The sequence below is a fragment of the Osmerus mordax genome, chromosome 5, assembly GCF_038355195.1.
Source record: "Osmerus mordax isolate fOsmMor3 chromosome 5, fOsmMor3.pri, whole genome shotgun sequence".
NCBI lineage: Eukaryota > Metazoa > Chordata > Actinopteri > Osmeriformes > Osmeridae > Osmerus > Osmerus mordax.
Genome location: NC_090054.1, coordinates 2,949,843 through 2,962,738, shown reverse-complemented (window position 1 = coordinate 2,962,738; position 12,896 = coordinate 2,949,843). Strand labels below are relative to the sequence as shown.

The following is a 12,896-nucleotide window of genomic DNA, read 5'->3' as shown; positions in this document are numbered from 1 at the left end:
GGCAGCAGGCCGTCTCTCTGACGGCCGCGGGAAAGACGTCACCGTCAGGGTGAGCCTCCATCTTTCATCCAGAACCACGCTGTCGTCCTGAGTGCCCCTGTGTTGTATCTACCAATCACGTTCGTACGGAGGACTCGTGTCCACAGCAGATATGTTAAATATTAGTGTTCGTCTGCCAGGAAGCCATGGAGCCACGTACATCGACAGGAAACACTAAACCCATGTGAAAAGTAATGTTCCCTCCACAATTCCCCTCCCACAATCTCCTCTCTGTTATACCTAATTCAATTGAAGGAACCTTTATGCAGAGAAGTCTAACGTTGCTAGGCAACACACTGTCAGAGTTTGGAGTTGCATGCTCTTCTCAAGCTAACTGCCAGCTCAAATGGACTCAGACAATTTTACATGTCTCTGACTGGAGATCCCCCATCATTCACTCCCCTGAAAGCCATCATCACTGGTTCAGGACATCATGCTGTTCCTGGGAAACAGTGTCCTCTGCATATCAACATGCGTGGCCTGTTCTGTCTCCTGTGTAAACACATTAGCTCTGCCGGGGAGTGAGAGAAGTGGATGGGTTTGGGACATGTAGTCTATTAGCCCAAAAGCATCAATTAGCCTATTAGCCTCGTTTATTTGATTGCAAGTCAACAGCATGTCATAGATAGCACACGGTCATTTTGAACGGTGAAGTCGTCTCATGGTTTGCGTCTGTAAGACCCAGACAGATGTTGTTTTTTTGTGTTGATTCGATGTGTTTTTCTTGCTTCGTGCCACTGTTGAGTTTGTTCATCCAGGATCGCGTAGTCTCAGCTCAGCTCGGCCCCGCTAATTACGCCCTTATCTGCTTCTACATCCCAGACCGCCGTTTGAACACAGCAAACCCCCACCGGCCCCTTCACCCCTCACGCTCTGCGGCCTCGCAGATTTATTTGATGCTGGAAGCTGTCCGATGGTCTCGTCATTTCTCTACTCGTGACCACATTTCTTTGCTTTGTTTCTTGTTCGTTGTGTTGCACGGGAAGAACAGCCCAGTTAGACAGTGAGCATAGGGGAGCCGAGACACATGCCGGTGAGAGAGCAGATCCTCAGAGAGAGGGGGGGGGGGGGCAGGTGGAGAGAAAGAAAGCAATAAAAGATGAGTCCATATCAAAGAGACAGCTGTATACCCTTCAGTGTCTGTGTGAAACTCTCTTTCGTCTGTTTAGCAGTTGCTGTCATGTCACTCATTATTTCTTCTCTTCAGTTTTTTCCTCCTCTCTTTCACTCCTCTCGTCTCTCTTCTTCCTCTCCTGTCCTCCCCTGTCCCTCTCCTCTCTCCTCCCTCTCCTCCCTCTCCTCCTCTCTCCTCCCTCTCCTCCTCTCTCCTCCATCTCCTCCCTCTCCTCCTCTCTCTGTCCTCTTCCTCTCCTCCACAGTCCTCCTCTCCTCCCTCTGTCTCTCTCTCCCTCTCCTCCACATTCCTCTCCTCTCTCCCCTATCAGTCCCCTATTCCTCTCCTCCTTTTCTCTTCAGTCCCCTCTCCTCTCTCCTGTCCCAGCTCCCCTCCTCTCATAACCTCATCCACAGCTGCCATCTCATCTGCCTCAGAAAGGCCCACAGCAACCTGTCATCAGGATAACAGCTTTTGAAGTTGAGGCACCGTAATTAAAATCACATATTACTCAAAATATAGTTTACTTGTGTGTTCAGTATTAACATCATAATAATAATTACAACAAACAAGCATAAAAGTGTATGGTGGCTCGGCGCTATATTCAAATATCCTTCAGGATCAATGAAGTTAAATGAATTGATAGTCACTTGCTGAATTAGCTTGCATATCATTGCAAATGAGCACTTTAATTGTTCAGTTGTGTGACCTCTTTAGCCAGCCTGTAAGATTAATGTCTGACTGTCTCTTTAATATAAACTGGTCATAAGTACAAGTGGTCAGGAAAACTGTCTCATGTCATTAAAACGCAATAACCTTGAATGAGATTAATTGCATTCTCTCTGTGGAGAGAAGAGGCCATCTACTCCTGGGTTTCTAGCTTCTTTAGAAGCCTTTATCTCCTATCTACACCATGATGCTCCCCATCTATTTGCCTGTCACAGGGTTATTACTTGTGATAAGAGCTCCAGAAATAATCAGACTTCTACTCCTTCAATGGTGTCTCCTCTCTCTCTCTCTCTCTCTCTCTCTCTCTCTCTCTCTCTCTCTCTCTCTCTCTCTCTCTCTCTCTCTCTCTCTCTCTCTCCTCTCTCTCTCTCTCTCTCTCTCTCTCTCTCCCTCTCCCTCTCTCACTGTAAAAGAGTCAGATTGAGCTGTTTCCTCTACGTGATTTATTACTTTCATTTATGAAATGAGATTGTAACCTCCACCACTGTGACGTCTTGAATCTGCCTGGAAGTGTCTCGTTGTGTGCAGCGGTCCTGGTTGGGTTCAGAGCGTGTTTTCACACATGAAAGACATGGACAGGGATGTTTCCAAACGACTCCTTGTCATTGACAGGGTGGACCAGTTGCACGCCAGGGCCCGATGAAAAGAGGGAAGATTAATACATGCCACAACAACAGATTCAAAAACAGCAGGCAGGCTCACAAACAGGGAGAGGTTTCCAGAACTAAACACGGAATCCAAAAACGACAGGGTCAAAAACAGGCTGGGGTCTGACCAGGAATCAAACACTAAACGCTGGAAAGGCTGAGGGAAATTACCGGAACAATCTGGCAGGGAACAAAATCACCAGACAGAGAACTCAGAGTAAATGAGACAGAACACAGGTGAGGCTTGTGATGCTACCGTAGGCTAATCGTTCTCCGTTGAGGGGTGTGGTCCCAGGCTGAGCTAATGACCCGTAGCCTCTCAGATGTTTAGAATCTGATTCCACCCAGTACCAAAGTTATGGACTTTGTGGCAACATCAAATCCTGTGGGTTGTAGAATCACATCCCTGACCCTTCCAAAAGTAGAATACAGGAGAGATGCAAGTCATTGTCCATGTGGCCAAAACTCTAAGCTCTAACCCAACTCTATATCAAGCTGACCCTTCCAAAAGTAGAATACAGGAGAGATGCAAGTCATTGTCCATGTGGCCAAAACTCTAAGCTCTAACCCAACTCTATATCAAGGGCGACATCACATTTACCATGGACTTCCTTTCAACGGGTTGCATTACTGGGCTAAGCCAATCAGAGCTCTGTATCAACAGCCACCGACCAATCGGGAGAAAGCAGCGGCGCTGGAGCAGAGTGACAACACTTCTGTCTCATCTGTAATCCTCCTTGGCCTTGCTAATCACCCACGCCTGGGGAACAGCAGCCATTGGGAATATTTAATCAAGATCCATTGCCAGCCGCTGACGTTCCACTGTGCATCCAGCAAGCTCGCTCCCTCTCCGCTGAGCTGTGGAGCCAAGCGCACGTCCTCCTCTGTGACTTAGTTTTCCAGGTGAAACCTCGGCACTTGGTTTCCGGTGAAGTTTCGTTGTTTTGTTTTGACGTGTGTCTGAGCCAGGGTACGCTACCGTCAGGAGTTTAGAATGTTGATCCCTTCTGAGAGATCTTTGGGAGGATAATGAAGAAGCACGTCCACCGGCCCCAGGAGATACTGTCCTTCCAAGCCCTCGGAGCAGTGACGTGTCTCTCTGCCTCTCTAATCTCTAGCTCCTGTCTGCTGCAGGAAATCAACTCATTGTTGGGCAAATATCAATAACTCTGGCAGTAGATTTGGGTCTGAGCGAGGGTCATCTTGGTACGTGTCGTTCCGCCAGTCAGATCGGAGGGGATTTGATTGGGCGTGACAGGGAGGTTGGTGGAGGCAAGGTCACCGAGCAGATACCTCTGCAGAACAGGCAAGCAACAGGGATTGAGCTACACAGTTTGACCTGAAAGAGGAGGTTGAACACTTTGGCATTTTTTTGGACAAGACTCCTAACTCCCTTTAATGTTTGCTGTTCATTTTTTGTGAGTGTCTGTGTGAGTGTGCATGCATGTCTGTCTGTCTGTCTGTCTGTCTGTCTGTCTGTCGTCTCTGTGTGTGTGTGTGTGTGTGTGTGTGTGTGTGTGTGTGTGTGTGTGTGTGTGTGTGTGTGTGTGTGTGTGTGTGTGTGTGTTTGTTTGTGTGTACACTGTGTGCGCACAGATTTCTAAATGTCTCCTTTTGTTATATAAATCTCAGTCCACAAGTGTTGTTCTACATGGTCAGATATCTTCAATCGAAGAGCATCCTTCTCAAAGAAAAGCGATGCTTTGAACTCTTGTGGAGAGCCAGCCTGGAAGTAATGGTTCAGAGGCAGAGATTACAGTCTTTAATGCATGTACTGTGTCCCGCACACTGCACGACTCCAGGAATGCTGTTTATCAGCCTCTCAGCTCTCCCCACCAACATGAACATGAACCGGAGGTCACTAATCTCCACCTGAGTCTGTCCTGGTCACATGTAGCCAACATGTCCCCAACGCTGTTCCAGACACAAACACCAAACCACATTTCACAACGAAGACCAAAACATTGTTGAACACGATCAAAAACACGAACATCCACAGGGCCCTGAGTCATCGCGCTTCCAGGAACTAGCTCCAGGAGCAACACCAGAGCGAGCGCTCCCTCTGCTCGCTCTGCCATGTTTACCATTTCATAAAGCATCACACCCTCCACAACCCCACTTCTCCATGCAGCCTAGCGCGCTCAATTAGGAGTGGGAATAAGGTTTTGGCGGCTTCGCTTCATGACTTGGGCCTGTTCCATGAAGGGGGAGAGGTGGGGGGGGCAGCTGCTTCGAAAGCAGTGCCTCCCCTTGTCGGCACAGAACACAAGAACTATGTCCAAACTGAATCTACAAATGAGCAGAAGGTGGGAATGAGTCTAGTCAGAGCTCCCTAGATGTCGAGTGAGGGAGGGAGGAAAGAGAAAGAGGACAGAGAGGGGGGTGGAGAGGTTAGAGAGAGAGAGGGTGGTGGAGAGGTTAGAGACAAAGAGAGAGAGAGGGAGAGAGAGAGAGAGAGAGAGAGAGGGGGGGGGGGGTGGAGAGGTTAGAGACAGAGAGAGGGGGGTGGATGGAAAGGTGAGAGAGAGAGAGAGAGAGAGAGGGGTGGATGGAGAGGTTAGAGACAGAGAGAGAGAGAGAGAGAGAGAGAGAGAGAGAGAGAGAGAGGGGGGGTGGATGGAGAGGTTAGAGAGAGAGAGAGAGAGAGAGAGAGGGGTGGATGGAGAGGTTAGAGACAGAGAGAGAGGGTGGATGGAGAGGTTAGAGAGAGAGAGAGGGGGGGGGGGGTGGAGAGGTTAGAGAGAGAGAGATGGGGTGGATGGAGAGGTTAGAGAGAGAGAGAGGGGGTGGATGGAGAGGTTAGAGAGAGAGAGAGAGAGAGAGAGAGAGAGAGAGAGAGAGAGAGAGAGAGAGAGAGAGAGAGAGAGAGAGAGAGAGAGAGAGAGAGGGTGGATGGAGAGGTTAGAGAGAGAGAGAGAGGGGGGTGGATGGAGAGGTTAGAGACAGAGAGAGGGGGGTTGTATGGAGAGGTTAGAGAGAGAGAGAGAGAGAGGGGTGGATGGAGAGGTTAGAGACAGAGAGAGAGAGAGGGGGGTGGATGGAGAGGTTAGAGACAGAGAGAGAGAGGGTGGATGGAGAGGTTAGAGAGAGAGAGAGAGAGAGAGAGGGGTGGATGGAGAGGTTAGAGAGAGAGAGAGAGGGGTGGATGGAGAGGTTAGAGACAGAGAGAGAGAGAGAGGGGTGGATGGAGAGGTTAGAGAGAGAGAGAGAGAGGGGTGGATGGAGAGGTTAGAGAGAGAGAGAGAGGGGTGGATGGAGAGGTTAGAGACAGAGAGAGAGAGAGAGAGAGAGAGAGAGAGAGAGAGAGAGGGGTGGATGGAGAGGTTAGAGACAGAGAGAGAGAGAGAGGGGTGGATGGAGAGGTTAGAGACAGAGAGAGAGGGTGGATGGAGAGGTTAGAGAGAGAGAGAGAGAGAGGGGTGGATGGAGAGGTTAGAGACAGAGAGAGAGAGAGAGGGGTGGATGGAGAGGTTAGAGACAGAGAGAGAGGGTGGATGGAGAGGTTAGAGAGAGAGAGAGAGAGAGAGAGGGGTGGATGGAGAGGTTAGAGACAGAGAGAGAGGGTGGATGGAGAGGTTAGAGAGAGAGAGAGAGAGAGAGAGAGAGAGGGGTGGATGGAGAGGTTAGAGACAGAGAGAGAGGGGTGGATGGAGAGGTTAGAGACAGAGAGAGGGGGGTGGATGGAGAGGTTAGAGAGAGAGAGAGAGAGAGAGAGAGAGAGAGAGAGAGAGAGAGAGAGAGGGGTGGATGGAGAGGTTAGAGACAGAGAGAGAGGGGTGGATGGAGAGGTTAGAGACAGAGAGAGAGGGGTGGATGGAGAGGTTAGAGAGAGAGAGAGAGAGAGAGGGGTGGATGGAGAGGTTAGAGACAGAGAGAGAGGGGTGGATGGAGAGGTTAGAGAGAGAGAGAGGGGGGTGGATGGAGAAGTTAGAGAGAGAGAGAGAGAGAGAGAGAGAGAGAGAGAGAGGGGTGGATGGAGAGGTTAGAGACAGAGAGAGAGGGGTGGATGGAGAGGTTAGAGACAGAGAGAGAGGGTGGATGGAGAGGTTAGAGACAGAGAGAGAGGGTGGATGGAGAGGTTAGAGAGAGAGAGGGGGGGGGGGTGGATTATCGGTTCCTGTCTCAGTCTTCGGCTCGATTGGTCGTCGGCTGCCGCCACCGCCACCAGTGTCTGGACTCCGTGGGGGATTCTTCTTCGGGCGTTGGACAGGTGCCCGTTGATCTATATAATTCCCCGTGGGGTTCAAGCTCCAAACACCATAGTACATTTATTAGTCTGTAATAAACATCTTTCACTCATCCCAGGTCTCTCCTGATTGAAATAGCCTGTTGACGCACAAACCAAAACGTCTAACGTGTCGTCTGTTTCTATGAGGTAGCCATGGGCGTCTTTAGACCCTTTTTACCGGGGCACGTGCCCCAGTATAAATCTGCTGTGCCCCAGTAAAATCTAGAAAAATCTCAGTTTCAGTTTTAACAATTAATACTTAATACTTGATTAGTCAGTGCATTCATTTAGATTGATAATCCCGGAAAAGAATTAACGCAGTATCCCAATCAACGCTTGTAAAAGTGTTTAACCAAAAATACAAACCGATGCACGCAGAATTCCATGTCAGCGTGCTCTTCTGAGCTTGCCAAATAGCCACTGCAGCACGCACACAGAAGTTACATGGCGAATTCTAACTGAAAAGTACCGAAACTCACCAAACATAACAAAATAAAGTTTCCACTAGAGTTACTGTCATACATCTATGACTTTGACTATTCAGGGGAGTCAGGTGGCTGAGCGGTTAGGGAAGCGGGCTTGTAATCAGAAGGTTGCCAGTTCGATTCCCGTCCGTGCCAGATGACGTTGTGTCCTTGGGCAAGGCACTTCACCCTACTTGCCTTGGGGAAATGTCCCTGTACTTAATGTAAGTCGCTCTGGATAAGAGCGTCTGCCAAAATGACAAAATGTAAATGTATTCAAATCAGATTTTCATTTTGTTTCTTCTTTTTTTTTCCATTAATGTGGATGATCACATCAAAATGCCAAAACCCAAACGGGAAATGCTAGAGCTCTATATGGGCTACTGTTTAATCCGCCACCACGGTTCTCCGAACCCACAGCCTTTACAGCCCTTTAATGATAATAATAATAATATTTATAATGCACTTTTATATTTAGCTAAATCTCAAAGTGCTACAGGTAAAAAGAAAAAGAAACGGCGCTTGCGCCTGACAGTTTACTCCGTCGACTTTCTTTTGTTGCCAATACCTGATGACAGGACACATTTTCTCGCCTTCACCTCTGTTGTTAGAACCTCGATCTCACAGTCTGTGAAATTTTTCTTTTTTGCGTGTTTAGACATTTTAATTCAGACAAAGAAATTACCTCAGGAGCGCATTTATAGTCCATCTGCATATTAATTTATGGGAGGAGGCAAGGCGGGGTCAGTGGCTCGTTCACGTGCGGTCAATCTCACGTTGATTGTGATTTATAAAGGAAAGGTGCGCAGGACCTGGCGTACGACCGGTTTTATACATGTGAATATTTCTGTGCGTAGGTACTTTTCAAGTTTTGGCCGTACGCCATTTTCTGGTATGAAAGCTGCGCAATCTTTTATACATGAGGCCCCAGGTGACTCGGCGCACAAGTCAGAATTGAGGTAGGCTAAGAAAACATTACAAAACTAAAGATACTTTCTAAATGAGAGGCCTACCGATCATCTTATTTTGACTAAAATATAAAAACATTATATGAAGCAAAAAAAAATCGTATTTGCGCTCAGATGAATGCGAAAAAAATGTGCGCGCTATTGATGCCCCTGACAAAGCTGAAATCAAACTTGCGTCCCGGTAGTTTCTATAGCCTAGTAGTGCATTGTGCGCAGCAAGCTGGAAAGAAAAAAAGGGATATGAATAGGGGCCTCTGCCCCAGTAGAGCTTTATGTCTAGCAATCCCTCTGGAGGTAGCCATTTTGATAGTTTGGTAAAAATGGCAGGGATCTGTCCAGACATGAGATCTCCCAAGAGAGAGATGCACAAACAGAATAGTAATACTGTACAGCTTGACCCTCATCTGCCTGCCATGGTTTCCGGTGGTCGATCCTGTTATAGTAGTTGGTTGTAGTGGATTGTTTTGCTCCTGAAAGGGTTGTGAAGGATGATGGCCGGAAACCTTTAGTAGTGCTGTTAGTTTGTTACTGTTGGGGATGTTGTTGTTCTAATAGCCTACCTGCACCAAGGTTATTACAGTGTGATGTACTGTACACACAAACACACACACACACCTACACATACTGTGTAGGTCCACACAGTAGCTGACAGCTGGAGACCTGGGGAGGGAGGACAGGGTAGCTATGAGAGGGGAGGGCAGGGGAGAAGGGGGGAGGGAGAGGATAGGGGGAAGAGGGGTAGGAGACGGGAGGATGGATTGGGGGAAGAGGGAGGAGAGGGAAGGAGAAGGGGGAAGAAGAGGGGGGAGGAGAGGGAAGGGGGAAGAGAGGAGAGGCGGGAGGAGAGGGAAGGGGGAAGAGAGGAGAGGGGGGAGGAGAGGGAAGGGGGAAGAGAAGAGAGGGGGGGAGGAGAGGGAAGGGGGAAGAGAGGAGAGGGGGGAGGAGAGGGATGGGGGAAGAGAGGAGAGGGGGGGAGGAGAGGGAAGGAGAGGGAAGGGGCAAGAGAGGAGAGGAGAGGGAAGGGGGAAGAGAGGAGAGGAGAGGGGGGAGGAGAGGGAAGGGGGAAGAGAGGAGAGGAGAGGGAAGGAGAGGGAGGGATCCTGTCAGAAGGATCCCTGGGTGAACCTGCTCCGCCTCCCAGAGCAGCCTCGCTCCACACTGGGGTCAAAGGTCAACAGGCGTGGGACGGCGCGTTTCTAAGCATCACTTTCCCTCCTTTATTGCAGATGAACTCTCGTGTCCCTGGCTGATAGGATTATACTAATGTATTCAGCATTTTTCAACAACTTTTCTGCTGCTTTTTTTCCAGGTTTTCATTCAAAGGACTACTGTGAGAGAAACACAGTCACATGAAGAAAGTTGAATGTGTTTCGGGTGGTTTGTTTTATTTTGTTTAGTTTTTAAATGTTGATTGTTATGGCAGATGGATCATTTTATTTTTTCTGGCAGCCTCTCAACAATGATAATGGTCATGTTAATGTTGTTGTTGTAGCTTGGCAGCTTATCACTGTTTTTTAAGTGCATTTAATATGCAGCTCCAAATAATGGATAAAAACTGGAACGGGATTGACACAGGAACATATTTACATTTACATTTAGTCATTTAGCAGACGCTCTTATCCAGAGCGACTTACAGTAAGTACAGGGACATTCCCCCCGAAGCAAGTAGGGTGAAGTGCCTTGCCCAAGGACACAACGTCATTTGGCACGGCTGGGAATCGAACTGGCAACCTTCAGATTACTAGCCCGACTCCCTCACCGCTCAGCCATCTGAGTCCCACATATGCCTGACGTTTCATGAAAAACGTACAATTCTTTACTAATGTATGTTGAAAGTACCTAAAACCTGCAAAGACAAACGACCCGCCGACTCTGCAGATTGTGTTCTGACGTAGGACAGATACCCTTACACTGCATTAAGGAAATGACTAATGCAGTGCCAGTAATTGTCCTAATTAAAATTACATGATAATTAACGCTAACCTTTCTCTTTTAAAGGCTTACCCTGATTCAGAATAGGCAAGTCAGATAATGAGGCGGCAAATATACTACACTTCCCAATGTTCTCTTTTTCTCTATCTCTCTCTCTCTTTATCATCCATGCACACATCTCTCTCTCTCTTTCTCTCTCTTTGTCATACATGCACACAACATAAATGTACACAAATGTTTTGTCTAGAGTATTGTACATGTATGTTTAGTTAAATTCACCTTCATTGAGTGGGGCTATTGGTAATACTTGTTGTTTTTCTGAAACAAAATTCACTTTTTCCCCAACAGTAAATTATAAAACTTTACCAAACTGAACACAGACTTTCAAAAACAGGCACAAAATCAGCTACCTCCTTCAAAACATATAACTTGACATCTAATAACAAGGTTTTAAGAGGCATTCCATAATGGGCCAATTGGTACAAACTATTGTAGCGGGGTTTGCTCGTTTAAGATAGAAATACTTTATTTATAATAAAGTATCCTGTTATGAGGCACCACCTTAATATTGGGTTTAGGACATTAAGGAATCCTATGTTTAATATATAACTTTATTTTGCAGACTCAAGGTCCAGATAGAAAAGTACACATTACATATTACAAGAGGAGTACACTTTTACATTTACATTTATTCATTTAGACACACAAACACACAAACATACAGACATACTGACTACCACATATTATATAAAGGGAACGCACAAAACATACAATAACGGGAATGTCAAGTGGTAAACTAATGAGAGTTAGTTTCACGTGTAGGTCTAATCAAAACACACACTATCAATTACTTGAGGCCAATGTTACAAGTAAGAAATATAGCTAGTCGTATTTACGCTGTGCTACACTATTAATACACACAAAACCAGTTTATTTTACATGCCCCTTCCCTTTGTTGATACTACAATCAAACTGTAACATAAAAGAAAACATTTTTTTTGCTGTCACATCATTTTTGACTAAAGCAGAGACAATGTCACTCAAGCATAAAAATCCAGAAATAACAAGCTTGTTCATGAATATCCAGAAATGGCTTTTCTACAGTAACTGTGAATTCCACAAGCTGATATTACCCATCATGCATCTGCTCCATTTAGAGTTGGTGAGTCAGTCTGATGATGTACAGACTGTACTGTACACACACACACTTGCGCGTACACACTCTTACACACACACTGACATACGCACGCGTACAGACATATGTACACACACGCATGCAAAATATGTTATCAGAGCAGTGACCCTGGAGGTGAAACCGTGTCACCCTGGCTGTGCCCTGGTGAGTGTGTGGCGCATGTCCTCTAGATCAGGAGGCGAAGGGGGGGTGGGGGGGAGGGAGAGGGTTCAGAGGAGGGAAAACGACTGGTTTCAGAGGGCTTGTGCTGCCACAGCAGTCAGGATTGCAGAAGTGTGATGTTTTACTGCCATCTGTTGCCGGTGTTTCCCCACGTTCTCCAGCGATGTTTCACCGCGTTCTCCAGTGGTGTTTCACCGCGTTCTCCAGTGGTGTTTCACCATGTTCTCCAGTAGTGTGTCACCATGTTCTCCAGTGGTGTTTCACTATGTTCTCCAGTGGTGTTTCACCATGTTCTCCAGTGGTGTTTCATAATGTTCTCCAGTAGTGTGTCACCATGTTCTCCAGTGGTGTGTCACCATGTTCTCCAGTAGTGTGTCACCATGTTCTCCAGTGGTGTGTCACCATGTTCTCCAGTGGTGTTTCACCATGTTCTCCAGTGGCGTTCCATAATGTTCTCCAGTAGTGTGTCACCATGTTCTCCAGTGGTGTGTCACCATGTTCTCCAGTGGTGTTTCACCATGTTCTCCAGTAGTGTGTCACCATGTTCTCCAGTGGTGTTTCACCATGTTCTCCAGTAGTGTGTCACCATGTTCTCCAGTGGTGTTTCACCATGTTCTCCAGTAGTGTGTCACCATGTTCTTCAGTGGTGTTTCACCATGTTCTCCAGTGGTGTTTCACCATGTTCTCCAGTGGTGTTTCACCATGTTCTCCAGTGGTGTTTCGCCGTATTATCCAGTGGTGTTTCACCATGTTCTCCAGTGGTGTTTCACCATGTTCTCCAGTAGTGTGTCACCATGTTCTTCAGTGGTGTTTCACCATGTTCTCCAGTGGTGTTTCACCATGTTCTCCAGTAGTGTTTCACCATGTTCTTCAGTGGTGTTTCACCATGTTCTCCAGTGGTGTTTCACCATCTTCTCCAGTAGTGTGTCACCATGTTCTCCAGTAGTGTGTCACCATGTTCTTCAGTGGTGTTTCACCATGTTCTCCAGTGGTGTTTCACCATGTTCTCCAGTAGTGTGTCACCATGTTCTCCAGTAGTGTGTCACCATGTTCTCCAGTGGTGTTTCACCATGTTCTCCAGTAGTGTGTCACCATGTTCTCCAGTAGTGTGTCACCATGTTCTTCAGTGGTGTTTCACCATGTTCTTCAGTGGTGTTTCACCATGTTCTCCAGTAGTGTGTCACCATGTTCTTCAGTGGTGTTTCACCATGTTCTTCAGTGGTGTTTCACCATGTTCTCCAGTGGTGTTTCGCCGTGTTCTCCAGCGGGGAGCAGTGCCAGGAGGGATCAGCATCATCATCTAGCTCTCAGATTGTTTTTCTCTTTTCTTTTTCCTTAAGGTGACAGTAACGTCGTATAATGACGTACAGAAGCCTTCTCACGTGGGAGTGTTGGTTTCAGGTGCGCTCTGCTAAAGG

At 47.2% G+C, this 12,896-nt stretch overlaps 1 protein-coding gene across 1 annotated transcript in view; it reads left to right on the top strand.

Annotated features, from left to right (window-relative positions):
• The window catches only part of eys (eyes shut homolog), a 171,744-nt gene that overhangs the window by 125,764 nt on the left and 33,084 nt on the right, over window positions 1-12,896 (top strand). The gene's annotated exons all lie outside the window — the stretch shown is intronic.